General features: G+C 52.8%; 2 non-coding genes across 2 annotated transcripts; both read left to right on the top strand.

The window, feature by feature from the left end:
• Positions 1–10,479: 10,479 nt before the first annotated feature.
• Positions 10,480–10,594, top strand: LOC132512445 (small nucleolar RNA U2-19). Its single transcript, XR_009538173.1, has one exon. It is a non-coding gene; the product is annotated as a small nucleolar RNA U2-19 (small nucleolar RNA).
• Positions 10,595–10,775: 181 nt separating this feature from the next.
• On the top strand, positions 10,776–10,851 carry LOC132512443 (small nucleolar RNA U2-30). Its single transcript, XR_009538171.1, has one exon. It is a non-coding gene; the product is annotated as a small nucleolar RNA U2-30 (small nucleolar RNA).
• The last annotated feature ends 5,308 nt before the right edge of the window (positions 10,852–16,159 follow it).

The following is a 16,159-nucleotide window of genomic DNA, read 5'->3' as shown; positions in this document are numbered from 1 at the left end:
CTGGGCCTCAGTTTCTCCACCGTTAAAACCAAAGTTGGGTTAAATGATCTCCAGGACCCCATTCTGTGATGGGAACCTTCCACTCTCCCACCAGGGAGGGAAGTCCAGGATTCTGGAGAGTTCTGAGTTAATAAAATAATTCTATTCCCCATTTGGAAAAAAAAATGAGTTTGACAGAAGGGTATTGCAGAGAGTGATGTTCAGGCAGGTTTACCAACACACGGCAGACAAACTGCAGGTTAGAGCTGGTTCCCTAGAACCAATGTTTACAAACAGTCTCAGCATTAACGTGGGCAAGCGGCTTCCTGTGCGTCTAACTCAGCCTCTCCTCCCCCCGCTCAGCTTGGTGGAGGCAGCAGAGCTCTGCTCCAGCCTTTCAGCGGTTTTAAAGAGGAGAAACAGCAGCAAGACAACGGCTTCTCTCTCCTGCCCAGCATGTCCTCCCTGGGGCTCCATTGCAAAGCAGTGTTCTTGAATATGCAGCAAGGCCCCCTCCCTGGGATGTCAGCTTCAAGTAGTGAAAGCTCTCCCCCCAACAATGTGCAGAACGCTGGGTCCAGGCCTGCTGCCCCCAGGAAGTGCTGAGTCTGGACTGAGCACAGGGCGTCGCATCTGGAAGCAAACGCCTCTGCTGGAGGAGCAATTGTAAAAGCAGCCCTGCTTTGTCTCGTGCCTTGAGAGGTAGAGAAGTCACCCCTCCCACAGAATCTCTCCAGGCACCACGAGCTCAGGACCGACACAGTCACATAACTGGATAACAAGGATTCTGGCATATAATTCACCATCGGATAAATGCCCATCGTGATGCTTAAAGAATGCTGTCTTCATGGCTTTAGCATGGAAAGGACCCTCCAGCACCTCCCAACCTTGCCAGTTGCCCCTGTAAATCAAGGTTTCTCAACCTCAGCACCACTGACAGGTGGGGCTGTCCTGGGCACAGTCAGGTGTTGAGCAGCATCTGTGGCCTCCACCCTCTAGATGCCAGAGCACCACCACTGCCCCCCAAGCTGTGACAAAGATGTCTCCAGACAATGCCAAACGTCCCCTGGGAGCAAAACCTCCCCTGGTTGACAAGGCTGCTGGAAATTAAAGGACCACAGGTACATCAGGTGGCAAGAATCTCTAGTCTGCCACAGACCAGGTGAGCCAGAAGGCAAAGACCTCCACATCACCCAGCAGGCCCCTCTACTGCGCTTACTTGGATTCACCAATGACTTTCCCAGCAAGGAAGAAAGCCCGCTGTCCTCACTTCCAAGAAAATGATTCCTATTCTTTCCAGAGGGGCTGTGCCCTGGCAATTTCAGTTTCATTTCTAACGACAGAGCTCTCTCTTACCCCCATTTCAACCCCAATGGGGAAGGACTATCTGTACCTCTGAAGCTCTCTCTAATCACAAACGTGTAAGTCAAATTGAAGTTTGTTTGTTTGTTTGTTTGTTTGCGGTACGCGGGCCTCTCACTGCTGTGGCCTCTCCCGTTGCGGAGCACAGGCTCCGGACGCACAGGCTCAGTGGCCATGGCTCACGGGCCTAGCCGCTCCGCGGCATGTGGGATTCTCCCAGACCGGGGCACGAACCCGTGTCCCCTGCATCGGCAGGCGGATTCCCAACCACTGCGCCACCAGGGAAGCCGCAAATTGAAGTTTTTACGCTCGTCAGGATCTCAACACCTGAAGGCACCTGGCTGGAATTCTCTGAGAAGTATATTGTAATATCACTCATCACCATCTATTTTTCTAAGCTTGGAGTTTTGTAATGGAAATCTCTTTTCTTGTCTGAGTATATACCCTATGTGTATAAATTTCAAGCCAAAAGGCATGGAAACTCATTTTTATTTAAAATTTTTACAAAATCTCTTGAGATAACTGGCAAAATGCTGGGGATGTCGCCCACCCAGGATGGAAATGGCTGACCTCCAGCCTGGTAGAAAAGCACAAGGAAAGTGGCTGGTTTCACCAGGACAAGCCAACTGCTGTACAAGGGTCCTCACGTCCCAACACCTCTTGCAGTCAGACTCAGCTTGAAGCCTGGCCTCCACGCAGGGATGCAGGGACCCACAGTCTCCCTGGTGTCTCTCAGCCACAGCCCAGGGGAAGGAGGTTGCCCCCCCACCAGTATTCACCCCCTTGCCCGGAAGTGACAGGCGTCACTTCCACTCACAGCCCACCAGGGAGAACTAGTCGCGTGACCCCCAGGAGCGCGAGGCCTGGGGAGTGTAGCCCTGCTGGGCGGCCTCCTTCAAGCAACAACTAGGCACAAAGAGGGGAGCCCAGCCCCACGGTGTTCAGCCAGCTGCCTCGGTCAGCGAGCCAGTGGGCAGCACTCACATGGCTCGGGAGGAGGCCGGCTCATCTATGAAACTGGACTGTGGCATTGAGCCAAGTGGCTTCCTTCCCAAAGGAGAGGTGACCCTAACTGTCGTCCATATTTTTTGTCACCTTTGTCAGAGTATTAAGTCCCAGGGAGGTAGGTGGGTGCTACTCCCACATCGACAGGCACTAACAGAAAGTGAGGGCAGGACAGCAGCCCACGTACCCAGCCAAGGAGTGGCCCCCAGCCCCACTACTGAAACGGGTCATAAAATAGGAAGCGCCTGATCTGCAGAGTTCAGAATGGTCAGAGCGGAGGACACTGAAATTGACAAATCAAAGGTGGGCGGGAGGTGGGGGTAGTTCTGTTCTGGCTAAACCATGTCCCAGTGACTGGACATGAAACGGACACTGGCTCTGAATTCTGTCACCCTGGTACATACAATTAAAAGATCAAGGGCGGCTTCCCTGGTGGCGCAGTGGTTGAGAGTCCGCCTGCCGATACAAGGGACACGGGTTTGTGCCCCGGTCCGGGAAGATCCCACATGCTGTGGAGCGGCTGGGCCCGTGAGCCATGGCCGCTGAGCCTGCGCGTCCGGAGCCTGTGCTCCGCAACAGGAGAGGCCACAACGGTGAGAGGCCCACGTACCACAAAAAAAGATCAGGGGCTTCCCTGGTGGCGCAGTGGTTGAGAATCTGCCTGCCAATGCAGGGGACACGGGTTCGAGCCCTGGTCTGGTAAGATCCCACATGCCGCGGAGCAACTAGGCCCATGAGCCACAACTACTGAGCCTGCGCGTCTGGAGCCTGTGCTCCGCAACATGAGAGGCCGCGACAGCAAGAGGCCCGCGCACCGCGATGAAGAGCGGCCCCCGCTCGCCGCAACTAGAGAAAGCCCACGCACAGAAACGAAGACCCAACACAGCCATAAATAAATAAATAAATAAAAGATCAGGGCGCAGATGAACCAGGCCTGCAGAGGGCCCTGTGCAGACAGGGACCCACCTCCCATCTTCCTCTGACACCTGTGTTGGTGAGAGAACCAGGCACTTGAGAAGGTGTGAAACAAAACCACTGTGTGACACCAGCCAGCCCCTCCTGCTCTTAGCACTGCGGCCAGCAAGGCTGAGGACTGCGAGGGGCTGGGACACAGAAGGACCTCACAGGTGGCAGACCCACAGAGCACCTGCCAGCCCCTCCACACCAGTGGCCAATCCCAAGGTCAGGTATCGCCATCCTGAGCCCACCCTCTCCTCTCCTCTCCTCTCCTGGCGGGATAACCACTCTCTGAACCCCTCACTCTCAGCTGTTTCTGTGCACAGGATTATCTCTCTTCTGCACCGGGGGACCCCGAAAGCATGCACAAACTCCTGTCTGCCAGGATCATCCAGCCAGCTTGCTGGTAACTATGCTCTTCTTTTCCTTGTCTTTCTTTTTTTTTTTTAACCAATTGCCCTTCTGGGAGAGAGAAGAAAAGCCAGATCTTTTGGAAATACCATCCTGCCGTTGCATGTATAAAATCCATCAGTTCTGAAATCACAGTGCTGGAAAAGAAGCTGGAGGGAGGGCCGCCCCGCAGCTGTGCCTGGAGTTCTGTGCTGGGCACTAGTTTTGCTTGTTATCCTCTCCACCCGCCTCCCCCTCCCTCCAGCCCGGTCTCTCGCGCATCTATTTTTGTGGTTGATCAGTGTGCCTCTGTTTCCCAACCAAGGGCTTACGTATGTGTATTTCTATACATTATTCCCTCCCTGGAGGCTTCTGAGCCATGCAAATGGCACCTTATGCAAATCAAAGACTCCTCCATCTGCTTCCGATATTCCCCACTTCCCCTTAATAACCTGTTTTAGGGGATGCGGTACATGCAGCAGATGATACAACTTTATTTTTGTAAACCCAGTTGGTCCTGGAGTGCTGGCAGCCACAATAATAGAAGAGTGCGCCTGTTACTGCCTCTCACTGAGTCTGCTGTTAGGCAGCACCTCATTAAAACAAGCCGGGAGGGGCTCCAAGAAGAGGGGAGAGGGCACAGCGGGGTCCCAGCGGAGCAGAGTGGAACACGGAATCCTGGCCTCTCCCTCTTTCTGCTTGGTCAGTGTTTGCCGTGGGTCAAATTGTGTCCCCCCCAAAATATATGATGAAGCCCCTACACCTGGTACCTCTCAATGTGACCTTATTTGAAAACAGGGTCTTTGTAGATATAATAAGATGTAAGTTAAGATGAGGTCATAATTGGAGTAGGGCATTTAATCCAATATCATGGGTGTCCTTACAAGAAGAGAGAGAACAGAGACAGGGAGAAGGCCATGTGACGATGGAGGCAGAGGCTGGAGTGATGCAGCTACAAGCCGAGAAACACCGAGGGCTGCTGGCAACCACCAGAAACCAGAAGAGGCCAGGAAAGATTCTCCCCTAGAGGTTTCAGGGGAGCGGGGCCCTGCAGACACCTCCCCATCACAGCCCCTCCAAGGGCCTCTCCTTCCCACCTGCGACTTCATAGGTGTTGGGGTAACTGGGGTGGTGTTTATTTTCCTTGCCCATTGTGCCCCCAGCCCCTGCTTCAGGGCCTCGGGGTAGATGCTCAAAAACTACCTGGCAGAATGAAGGTAGGAGGGCTAAGTAACTGCCCCCAGGTAGCACAGTGAGCAGGTGCAGATGGGACAGGAAAACATCACTCGGAGTCAACTCCAAACCGTTTCTTTTAAGACCTCTCTTAGTGCCCAAAGGATACTCTTGCCATCAAAAACTCACTCTCACCCCAGTGAAGGGTACCTAGGATTCTGTGCACTGATTTTTCAATTTCCTGCAAGTCTACAGTTATTTCCAAAAACAAGTTAGGGGAAAAAAAAGATCATTTTCTTTTTGTTTGACAAGATGCTGCAAAGCCCAACAAGGGCTTACCCCTCTCCCCCCTCCCACCCCCCGTACATCACCTGGCTCACAGGTGGGCTTGAGGTCTGACAGTTAAGAAGCAAAGTCTGACTTCCAGTAAGAGGTAAAGAGAGGCATTCAGAGAAAAGTTGTCACTTAGAACCTAAGTTTTTCAAACACCCATGGAACCAGTTCTGTGGCTCCCAGGAGAGAGGGGTACTGGGGGCCAGGAGTGCCTAGTGGGATTCAGACAAAGAAGGGAGGGACCTAGAGTGGGGGTGAGGCAGCTGGCCACCGGCGAGGTGCCCAATGCAGGAGCTGGCCAGTCCTGAAGGGCAGAGGTGGCCCGTGTAATCGGGAAGGCATGTGGAAGCAGCTGGCCGCAGACCCCGGTAGCAGATGCAAGTCTGTGCAAGAGGAGGGACCTTCTAAAGGAGATGATGGCCTAGACGTACACACATGTCATGGGAGGTGATGCCAGGGAACGTCTGGGGCGTTACCAGTCAAGGGAGCTCCAAGCGAGCTGGAGGAAGGAAGGAGAAAAGGAAGAAGAGCCTTTCATTCTCCAAAGGGAGGAAGATGGGCCTGAAAGCTTCTGGGTGTCCCTGGAAGCTCCAGAACAGGTCAGCAAATCAAGGTTAGGGGCCACACCCAGCTCGCCACCTGTTTTATAAACAAAGTTATTGGAACACAGTCACATTCATTCACTTACATATTATCTAAGGTGGCTTTCACGCTGACAGCCAAGTTAAGTTGTTGTGACAGAGACCGTCTGGCCCTAAAATACTGACTACCTGGCCAATGACAGAACAAGTTTGCAGAGCCCTGCTCCAGAGCATTTCAACTCTATGAGAGCTGGTTTGCACTTACACAAAGCCTGGATGGGGGGATTTTTAATGGGATGCAAAGACAAAAATGCACCCCACCATGGAGAGAGGACCCACCAGCAGTGTTCTCCTCTTACCTGCCCTGGAGGAAAACCTCATTTCTGGCAAAGCAAAGGCACTCTGTGACCTTTGGAGAGGCCAAGCTAGGGTCAGGCACCTGCACTGTTACCTGGAAGTAAACTGTGTTTTCAGAGAAGGGAACATGCTGTGAAGTGGTAGAGTATTTCTGATGTGATTCAGGACAGGAAGCCCAAACTAAGAGAATTCCAGAATAAAGATAAAAACCCAAGTGGCCAGAACATTTTTAGGACAAAAATCAAACCTAGGGAGAAACTTTCATCTACAATTCATTGTCCAGCCAGCTCACAAGGGTGACTGGTTCACACCCAGCCAGGGGGCCCTGTTCTGAGGGCTTCTTGGCCCTGGAGTCCAATGGCCCCATCCACTGAGCCTGCCTAGATCCGTTGTCTGAATCCCACATCATCCTCCTGCCCACACGCACCCAACCTCCCCCGAACCCGGGCATCTGCAAGGGTCCAGGCATCCCAGGCCTCTGGGCCTCCGCCCTCTGGTCTTGCGCATCTGGGAGGCCAGCAGCCCTTCCTGCCATGGAGAGTTGCAATGAATCTTTGCATGTGTGTTTCAGGGATGGTGAGGGGGTGACTTACTGAAAATGCCGTGTTCCTCACCCTCTCTCATCGCCTTGGCCCTCGGTCCTCTCTGTGAATAAACACCTGCCAGCCCCCCACGAGCGTATGAGATGCATATGGGCCAGAATCTTGCCATCTCTATCTTCGTGCTTCAGCCCATGCCCAGTGATTGCTCACCTGGGGCTCAGTTGACAGTCTTTTATTTTGAGGTTGTGATGAAATCCGTCCATGAAATTCAGCACCAAGAGGCAAGCCAGCCCTACAAGCCAGACCAGGAGAAACCAGGGCGGGTGGTGGTCTGCCCCCAGTTCATTCACTCACTCTACCCTTGGGTGCTGGCCCGTGTAGGCCCTGGGGCTTCAGAGACAATGAGACTCTGTCCCAGCCCTCAGGGTGTCCACAGCAGGGCTGGGGGAACCGTGATAAAGCCCATATGGATCATCATTACAGAACCATAAGGCGTGTGCAGAGTGCTGAAGGAGCACAGATGATGGACCTCCGGGAGCTCGGGGGGCAGCTCCTCCAAGGGCGTGTGCATTTTAAGAGGGTCTGTTTTCAGCGGTGGACCCTAAGCAGCTTGGGGTTGGTGGTGCCTGCTTGTGCCCCCCAAGCTCTCTTGGAGCGTTGCCCCTGCAGTCCAGGGGCTCCACCAGACTGAGGACTTGGCCGGTTCTGGCAGTGAAGAAAAGAGAACAGCAGGCTCCCTCCTGGAAGGTGCAGCACAGAGAAACATCGGTGTCGTTGCGAAGTCCCCAGACCCTACCTCTCAGTCCCCGCACAGACTGCACCTGCATTCAGGGGAAGGGCTCCTGCTGCAAGCCCACCCTTCCCCGCGGCCTCTGATCGCAGCCCTGCAAGGAGGTCCCAGGTGGGGTGAGGAGGTCGCAGTACTCAGAGGGTGGCCCAGGCCGGCAGGTGGGGCCCAGGAAGCTGGCAGCTGCCATGCTCCTCCAGCTCTAGCATCCTCGTCATCTAAGGCAGCTTCACTTTTAAGCAACCAGTGAAGGACAAGTACCTTGTAAATTTAGAACGCGTGATGGCTGGTAGCTTTTGGTATTCATCTTAGTGCATGGGTAGGGGGAGGAGACAGAAAGATCCACTCATGGCCGCACCATCACATCCCAGCCCACGGAGGTGCTTGCAGAAGGGAAACTCTTTCCCAAAAGGAAAAAGGTAGCAGACACTCTGAGGTCGGGTCCCAATCCCCAGCCCAAGAGCTGCTCCCTTCACCACTATTCCCAACAGTATGTCCCCACCCAGGGCGCCTTGGCCCCCACCTCTGGGCTCCCCTTCCCTTTCTCACATTTGCCTAAAAATAGAGCCTCTTTTGGCAGCAAATACACCCAGTTTCCCCAGAACATAAGCTTCCTGGGAATCTAGACAAGGGAATAGCTCTACCTCTCATGGAGCGCAGATGGATTCCTGAAAGTTTGTGTCAAACCAATTTTTGTAAATCCAATCATGTTCACAGTGATTCACCTCCATCTCAGAAACACTTCTCTCCTGGCCAGCTCGCCGATCAGCTCCCTCCACACACACAGACATGCTCACCAGCAATGGGCTCGAGCAAACACCAATTCAAGAGGGGGCTGCAGCCAGAGAGGGTCCTCTTGTGATCTGAACACTCATGCCTCGATTTTGCTGTGTCAGGGCTCAGGTTTCCAGGAAGCGGGGCAGACGGCACAGCGCTCTCCTCAGCGTTTCTTTAGCCCTCATCTGATTTCTTGTACGGAGGTATCACCAGAAGCACCCTCACACCTCTCACCTGCTTTGCCAGGACATCACAAGGTGTCCTCTGCTGTGTGATAGATCTGCATGAGAACTGCACAGGAGTGGGGGAGGGAGGGGGAGAGGTAGACTCAGTTTCCCTGTGGTAACATCCACCACATGATGGCCCTAAAGGCAGGCTGGGGTGGCCGGCAGCAAAGCCAGCCTGGACCGTGCAGAGCCCTTGGCCAGCACAGAGTGGGTGAGGCAGGGGTCAGCACGAGCAGACCTGCAGTGTGGGAAGACGCCTCTCTGCAGGACAGAAGCATCAAGGCTGCAGGCAGGAAAGCTGACGATGGTGCTGGTGGCCGAGGAGATGAACAGAAGTGGACAGATCCAAGGTCCAAGGTCAGTGGACTGGGCAGAAGACTACATTTGGGAGGTCAGAGGAGAGGGAGGTGACAGAGGCCAGTGACAGAGGCCCACGCCTTCAAAGTAGGGAGCCTCCCTCTGCTCCTGCAGCCGCTGTCCAGGACAGACCAGCCAGGAGTAATCCTGGGGCTCTGGCCTCTGGGCCCTGTCTTGATGATGCTGGACAGCATGACTGCTGCCCTGTCCAGGGGTGGCTACTGTTGAATCACCTGCATAGTAGACTCCGAGGACACAAGCAAGGCCACAGGGACCAGTTCCTGCTCCATGATTTCTTCTGTCAGGCGACTATTAAAAACGTGTATGTACACGCACGCGTGTGTGTTGAAGAATGGGTGACTGCTGTTGAACTAGCTCTGAGCAATCTGGAGCTCAATGTCCACTGACACGCAGAAGCTCTCCCAGTGGACTTTACTGGTTTATACCAGGGTGGGCGTGTCCCCAACTGGATTATACATTCCTTAAAGGACAGAAAAAGGATGCATATGTACTCAGCACCTGTCCTGTTTCAAGCCCCACCCAAGGTACTTGACCCTCGTATTTCAACTCATTTTCACAGCATCACCCTCATTTTGTAGGTTAAGGAAGCTGAGGCTCAGAGAGTCGACCACGAGCTAGTTGGTGGGGGAACTGGGGTTTGACCTTCTCTACCACGCAGCCTCTGCCCTTTGTTTTTCTCACAGGACCACCCTAGGGATGAGACAGCACCCTCCTCCAGCAATGGGGGTTTCAGGCCTCAGAAATCCTCCCGAGGCCACGCCCTGGCCATGTCCCTGGACTCACCCGGCCATGCCCCCGGCACACCCATTGGCTGGCATGGGTAGAATAGAGGACTAGAGGCCCGTCAAGGAGGGTGGTGATAAACCCACCTGTCAGGGAGGGGTCTCCAGGTCCCTTCAATACTAGGGAAAACCAGCATCAGCTCTGCACAGCCCAGAGTCCCAGGAGTGTGGGAGGGAAGGTTTTGGTGTGTGGCCCCCAAGGCACCTGGGGCTGAGCATGGGAGCTGCACAGCACAGGAGGGGCGACCTCAGCCCCCTGTGGTCAGGGAGTCTGAGCAGCCTTTGGTAAGATCTGTAGTTATAATTGTGTCCTTATTATAAAAGTGATACATATTCACTGCAGAAAATTTAGAAACTACACATATGCAAAAAGAAGAAAATTTAAAATAACCCACAATCACACTACCCCGAAATAACTCCTGTTAACATTTTGAGCATATATACCCTCCCAGACTTTCCTATGCATAGAATATATATTTTGGTACCAAGTGGGATCATACTGTACATTCCATTTTGTAACTTTTTTCCATTTAACTATGTCTCATAACAAATCACTAAGTATTCTTCCACAACATCATTTTTAAATGGCTGAATTGGCCAAAGGATACTAAAAGGACAGCTGAAGACAGGAGAGCAAAATTTTATAATACAGAACACTGCAATTAAGCATTAAATAGGAAAATGATCTTTGTCAACAAATCAGCTCTACAGGTTACAGAAAAATATGATTTTTTAAAGTTATTTTCCTCTTTAGTCCAAATTCTACAATATTAAAAAAACCAAACCTGACTTAAAGACATGACACTCAAAAGAGAGCCCCCTTCTCTGAGATCTTCTCTTACTGAAATGGATCAATGATGAAAATAGCCAGATCTGAGCATCTAAAAACCTTCTAGTCTACCTATGCGTGATCCCTGTGTGTGTGTGTCTAGTCTACCTATGCGTGATCCCTATAGTTCTGAGAAGCAACAGTATAGAGTAATTTAAAACAACAAGGGGTTATGTCTAGGGGTGTGTGTGTGTGTGTGTGTGTGTGTGTGTGTGTGTGTGTGTGTGTATAAAGGCGATGGTGGATATCTGAGGATTTGTTGATGGATGAGTGAGATTGGGGTGGGGATGTATGTGTATGAAAGGTAATCAGTTCTGAGCAACGATGAAAAGGTTTTGCTACTGACCTTTATAACTATAACTATGAACATTTCTACCCTTGATCTGAGCTCAAAGTAGGGGGTGCTCCCCTTGGCTGGCGATGTCTTCAGAAACAAACAACCTCATAGTTCTGAAGGGCTGACTTGACTTCCTCTTACCGCAGGTTTAATGGACTGAATGATTGTGTCCCCACAAAATTCGTATGTTGAAGCCCTAACCCTCAATGTGATGGTATTTGGAGGTCGAGACTTTGGAAGGTGATCAGGGTTAGATGAGGCCATGAGGGTTGGGCCCTCATGATGGGATTAGTGTCCTAATAGGAAGAAACACCAGAGTCCTCTCCCCACCATGTGAGGACAGCAAGAAGGCAGCAGTCTGCAAGCCAGGAAGAGGGCCCTGACCAGAACCTGACCACACCACATCTTGATCTCAGACTGCCAGCCTCCAGAACTGTGAGAAATAAATTTCTGCTGCTTAAGCCACCTAGTCTGTGGTATTCTGTCACGGCAGCCAAAGTAGGCTAAGACCTCAGGTAAGATGTCTATGGTAGTTTGGGGACGGTAAGATTGCAGTCATCTGGACTTTGTCAAGCCATTCCCCAAGGAGAGACCCACCAGGGGCACATACAGAGGTGGGGGGAGTGAGGAACCTGAATCCAGGACTCACAGCTGCTCTGCCAGAAGGAGGTATGTCCCTCAAATATGAAATGGGAGCTCAGGCTGGGTCTGCTGTTTCACGATGACGACAGATGAAGTGCAAAGAGCTTAGGGACGGCCCAACAGGGCTGCTCACGGACAAGGCTCAGGCAGAGCTCCCAGGCTCCCTCCCACAATGGCCTCACTGTGTTTGTGGCCTTCTTCTCCCGCCGTGAGCCCAACAGAACAGGGGGAAATGAATGGAGAACACCAGCAGGCTTGTAAGGGCCAGAGCCAGGGCCAAATCCAAGAAGGACAAAAAGGGCTCCTGCAGGGTCAGGAGAAATCCTGGGGCCAAAAACACAGGGTTCCTCTCCAGGGACCAGGGGTTGGGGCACTGAGAGCAGTTCTGCACAGACTCAGGCCCTCACCAGAGTAGGATGAGCCCGGGTGCTGGAGGGGCTGAGAACCACCCCCCAGTCCAGCCTCAGGACCAGCAAGCAGCTATTCCTACCACTGGTCCCCGCAGCTTGGTTGAAAATCCAAGGACGAGATTGTCCTGGGGCAGAACCAAGGGTGACTGGCCGTAAGCTATGCCAGCCTTAGATTCACTGTGACCCAAATCCGAGCTTGTAAAGCATCACGGGTGCCAAGCACCGGTGGCTTCTGGTTTATTGCTTATCTTTTCTGTGCACTTCAGGGAAGCTGCTTTAGGGAAATGCCAACCTGCCACGTATGAAATAAAGCTAGGATCTCCTTCCAGGTGGGAGCCACTTTAACAAGTGGCTCCCTAGAGGCTGAACCCCGGGAGAACAGGGCTCAGGGACTCAGGGTGCTGGTGGCCCTGGGAGACACAGCTTCAGGGGCTGATATGTAGGCCTCCTGGTGCCTAGAGTGATGCTACACGACGGGAAGTCCAGGCCACAGCTGGTGCAGGGCTGGGTGATTCAGCACCTCTCTGTGTCACAAGAACACAGATTCTGCCCCCTGCCCGCTCTGCACCCTCCCGTCAGGCTGGAAGCAGGATGGCTGCAGTAGATCTATAACAACGTCCTGAGGCCTCTCTTAGAAGCCAAGAAGTGTTCCCGGAAGCTGACCCTCCCTGCTGGAAGATACTCCTCTTGTCTCATTAGGCAGAACCAGTCACAGCTAAGAGCACAGTATCTCCCATGGACCAAGTGCTCGGCCCTGAGGTCAGGGTGGGCCTCACTCTCCCCAGCCCTGCCCGAGGGGGTGGGAGGATGGACACCTGCACCAAGCCCAGGTCAGTAAGAAGAAGGGGGAGGACCCAGATGCCCCTGGGAGCTGGTCAGCCTGTGGGGCCCTCTCCCCAGCAAGGCTCCTCCCTGCCTGCCCTCAGGAGATGTCACCAGGAGCCGGCTGTCTTCACTCTCACTATACCTTCACCCTCTCGCTCATCCCCCAGAGCACTCACCCCAACGTTTGGGTCCACAGGTGATCCAGAGGGTAGAAAATGGCCCAGCTGCCCCTCTGGGGTTCCTGGGCTCACAGGTCAGCTGCATGGCCAGAGGGCCTGGCCAGGCCACATTCTGGGGGGGCACAGGGCAAGACAGGATGGCCAACTCCCAAGGACAAAGTCGCCTGGGTGGGGATGACCATTCCAACACAGGGAGGGCCTATGCCAGGGCCCTGGGAGGCCTGCAGGATTTGCATTTGTGGGGCCACTGGCTGAGCAGAGTTGGAAGAGTCCACACGGACAGTGAGTCCACCAGGCAGTAGGAGGGGCCCCTCTTCTACTGGGAGCAGTTGAGCCCCCAATCACAAGCCAGCCTCTGGGGAAGGGGCTGGTTCCCTCCGTGCAGACCACTCAAAGAGCCCAGCCCCCTCTGCCTGTGAGTAGTAGCCGCTGAAGGTCCGTCTGCACAGTGCCTCCCTCCACAGCTTCCTACGCACCGAGAGACTTTCTCTCCTCGCCCTTCCCACTTCCATGCATGGCTAGAATTCAGAGACCCCACAGGGGGACAGGGAGGAAAAGTTACCATCCCCTTGGCCTGACAGTTTGACCCCAGAATCCCCATTATACTAATCACCACCCAACTCACATCCTTGTCTTGTGCCACATAGTCCTGGCAACACCAGTAACATACATGTGCGTTCCAGTAAAATGCACCACCACATCCTGGAAATTTGCCAGCCGAGGGGCCCTGCTTAAGTGTAGCTCAATAAGCATGTGCTTGTGGCCACATCAGTTCTGTCAAAGGTGTGCCATTGTGCTGATGGACAGATGGACAAGCCAGGCTTCCCTTGACTCTCGGGCTGCCAGCCATTGGCTTCTTCCTGCTGAATGAGGCACCAAAGACTCTAAGAGGAGCCAGCCGTGGGCTCCTGGGGCCGCACCCAGCCTAGCACTTTGCACAGAGAGTCCCCTGTTGTCTTCTCCATCCCCTAAGGGACCCAGAAGGTGGGACATTGACCTGCTTGGCAGATGTCTTTGTCTCCTAGGGCCGCCGTAACAAACTAAGTGGCTTAAAACAACACCAATTTTATTCTTGAACAGCTCTGGAGGCCAAAAGCCCGAAACTAAGGTGTCGGCAGCGCTATGCGCTCTGGAATGGCTTATGCTGCATTACTCCAATCCCTGCCTCCGCCTTTACGTGGCTGTCTATCTTCGTATGTCCTCTCCTCTTCTTATAAGGACGCCAGTCTCTGGATTTAGGGCCCACCCTACCCCAGTATGACCTCATCTTAACATGGTTAAATCTACAAAGACCTATTTTCTAAATAAGATCTCATTCACAGGCCCCCGGAATTAGGACTTGGACGTATGGGGACACAAAGCAGTGCACAGAGTAGGTCTCTCCTGGCAGGTGAAGGGTGGACAGGCACTTACACCAGTGCCAGGGTTGTCTCCCCACACCCCTCCATCACCCACAGGCCAGCCGGCCTCCGCTCCAGTGCCCCAGGGCGGAGTCCTCACGGCCTCCTGAGTCCTGCTGATGCTCGCATCTCTCAGACAGAACCAAATTCTGTCTCCCTAGAGCTTACACCCACACATCCTTTTTCTACCTTTGAACACAAAGGGACAAACCTACTTCCTCCTCCACCACGACAGACCTTTGAATAAGTGGAGCACGGCAGCAGGCCCATCCCCACCCACCCTGCCTCTCCAAGTCTCCTGGTAGCTTCAAGGGCCCACCTGTCATGGGTGTGCATCCATGCACACCCCAGCTGAGCCAGCCCCGTTGGCCACTGACTCTCCTAAAGCAAGACACAGAACCGACCACAAATGCCCCGAGGAGATGCTTCTCCCCAAACATGCACAGGGTGCTGTGGGCATAAGGCTGAGAGTGCTGGAGAGGCAAGGTTCAGGGACTCTGGATCCCGGCTGAGGGTGTGGGATGGGGATGGGGACAGCCCCTCACCCGAGGTCGGGCTATCGGGCCCCCAGTGTGGGAGACAGATGGAAGAAGAGCTGGTCCCAGCCAGTCTGTTGATAAAATCTGTGTGATCGTGTGATGACTTCTCTCCCAGAGGCTGACAGCAGGGTCAGGTCCTGTGTGTTTACCTGGAGCTTGACAAAGTCTTGTTGAATGAATGAATGAATAAACGAATTAGTGAATGAGTTAATGGCTGAAGTGGACTGGGGTAACTGGAGACTTCCCATCTTTCCCCCTTCCACCTTGCAGCCCCTGAGATGCCTCCCTGTGGAATTACATGCTGAATGTGGCTATTGAGGAGATGCCCACGATCAGAGCAGGACACCCTCAGTGCTGCCTCCCAACGCTCAGTTCCCTCCACTGGAGCAGAGCTTCCTGTGCGTGCAGAGAAAGCAGGATAATAAAGGGGGGGGGTTTGAAAGCCATCCAGGGCTTCCGGCTGTCTTTGGGGCAGTACCAGGGCAGTGAAGCACTAACTGAGGCTCTCGAGCCACACACGATTCCTTTAAACCCAGGAGTTTCAGACAAAAAGATCAGAAGACCTTAGGCACCCATGTGGGGCTGGATGTCTACCATTGTCATTAGACCCAGAAGGCCACCACCATGAGAAGCTCAGGTCTAAGGCTTCGAGATCAGGTGATGGTTTAACACAGCTGGTCCAGAAGCAACTCCAAGACTGCATGTAATAGTCAAAGTCTGAGAGTGGCCCATATGTAAAGAGCACCCTGGAATGAATAAAGAAAAAAGACTCCATGGAAACACAGACAAAGCATATGAACAGATAGTTCACAGAAGTCAAATGCAAATGAACAATAAACACAGAAAAAGATAATGAACCTTCCTAAAGTTGAGGAAATGTAAGTTAAAATGATATTTTGTACCTTAGACTGACAAGTACTTTAAGAAATAATAATAACTGATACTGGTATGGATGTAAGATAAAGGATTCTCACATGGTGTGGAGAGATCTGTAAATACTTTCAACTTTGTAAAGCAATCCAGCTGTAGTTATTAAAATTTAACATATACATGCCCTTGGCCCCAATAATTCTACTTTGGGGATTTTCTCCAAAAAAGCAGAAAGTACTGGGAAAATACATAGCATATGCACATGGGTGGGTCAGTATGAGCAAAGGGGAGATTTGGGGAGGGGACACTTCCAACTGTTAGCAGAAGTCAGAAGTCACCCCGGAGAGCTGGATCTGGGGAGGAACAAAGGAGACTAATCGTCTCACTTTAGACACTTCTGTCTTGGAAGACCTAATACAATAAATAAATAATGACTTTTATAACTCATGTGACTGCATTTTTTTAATGACTATGGAAATGATTTCGAAATGAAGCCTT

The sequence above is a fragment of the Lagenorhynchus albirostris genome, chromosome 20, assembly GCF_949774975.1.
Source record: "Lagenorhynchus albirostris chromosome 20, mLagAlb1.1, whole genome shotgun sequence".
In the NCBI taxonomy this organism is placed as follows: Eukaryota; Metazoa; Chordata; class Mammalia; order Artiodactyla; family Delphinidae; genus Lagenorhynchus; species Lagenorhynchus albirostris.
This window is presented reverse-complemented; position numbering and strand designations above follow the sequence as displayed.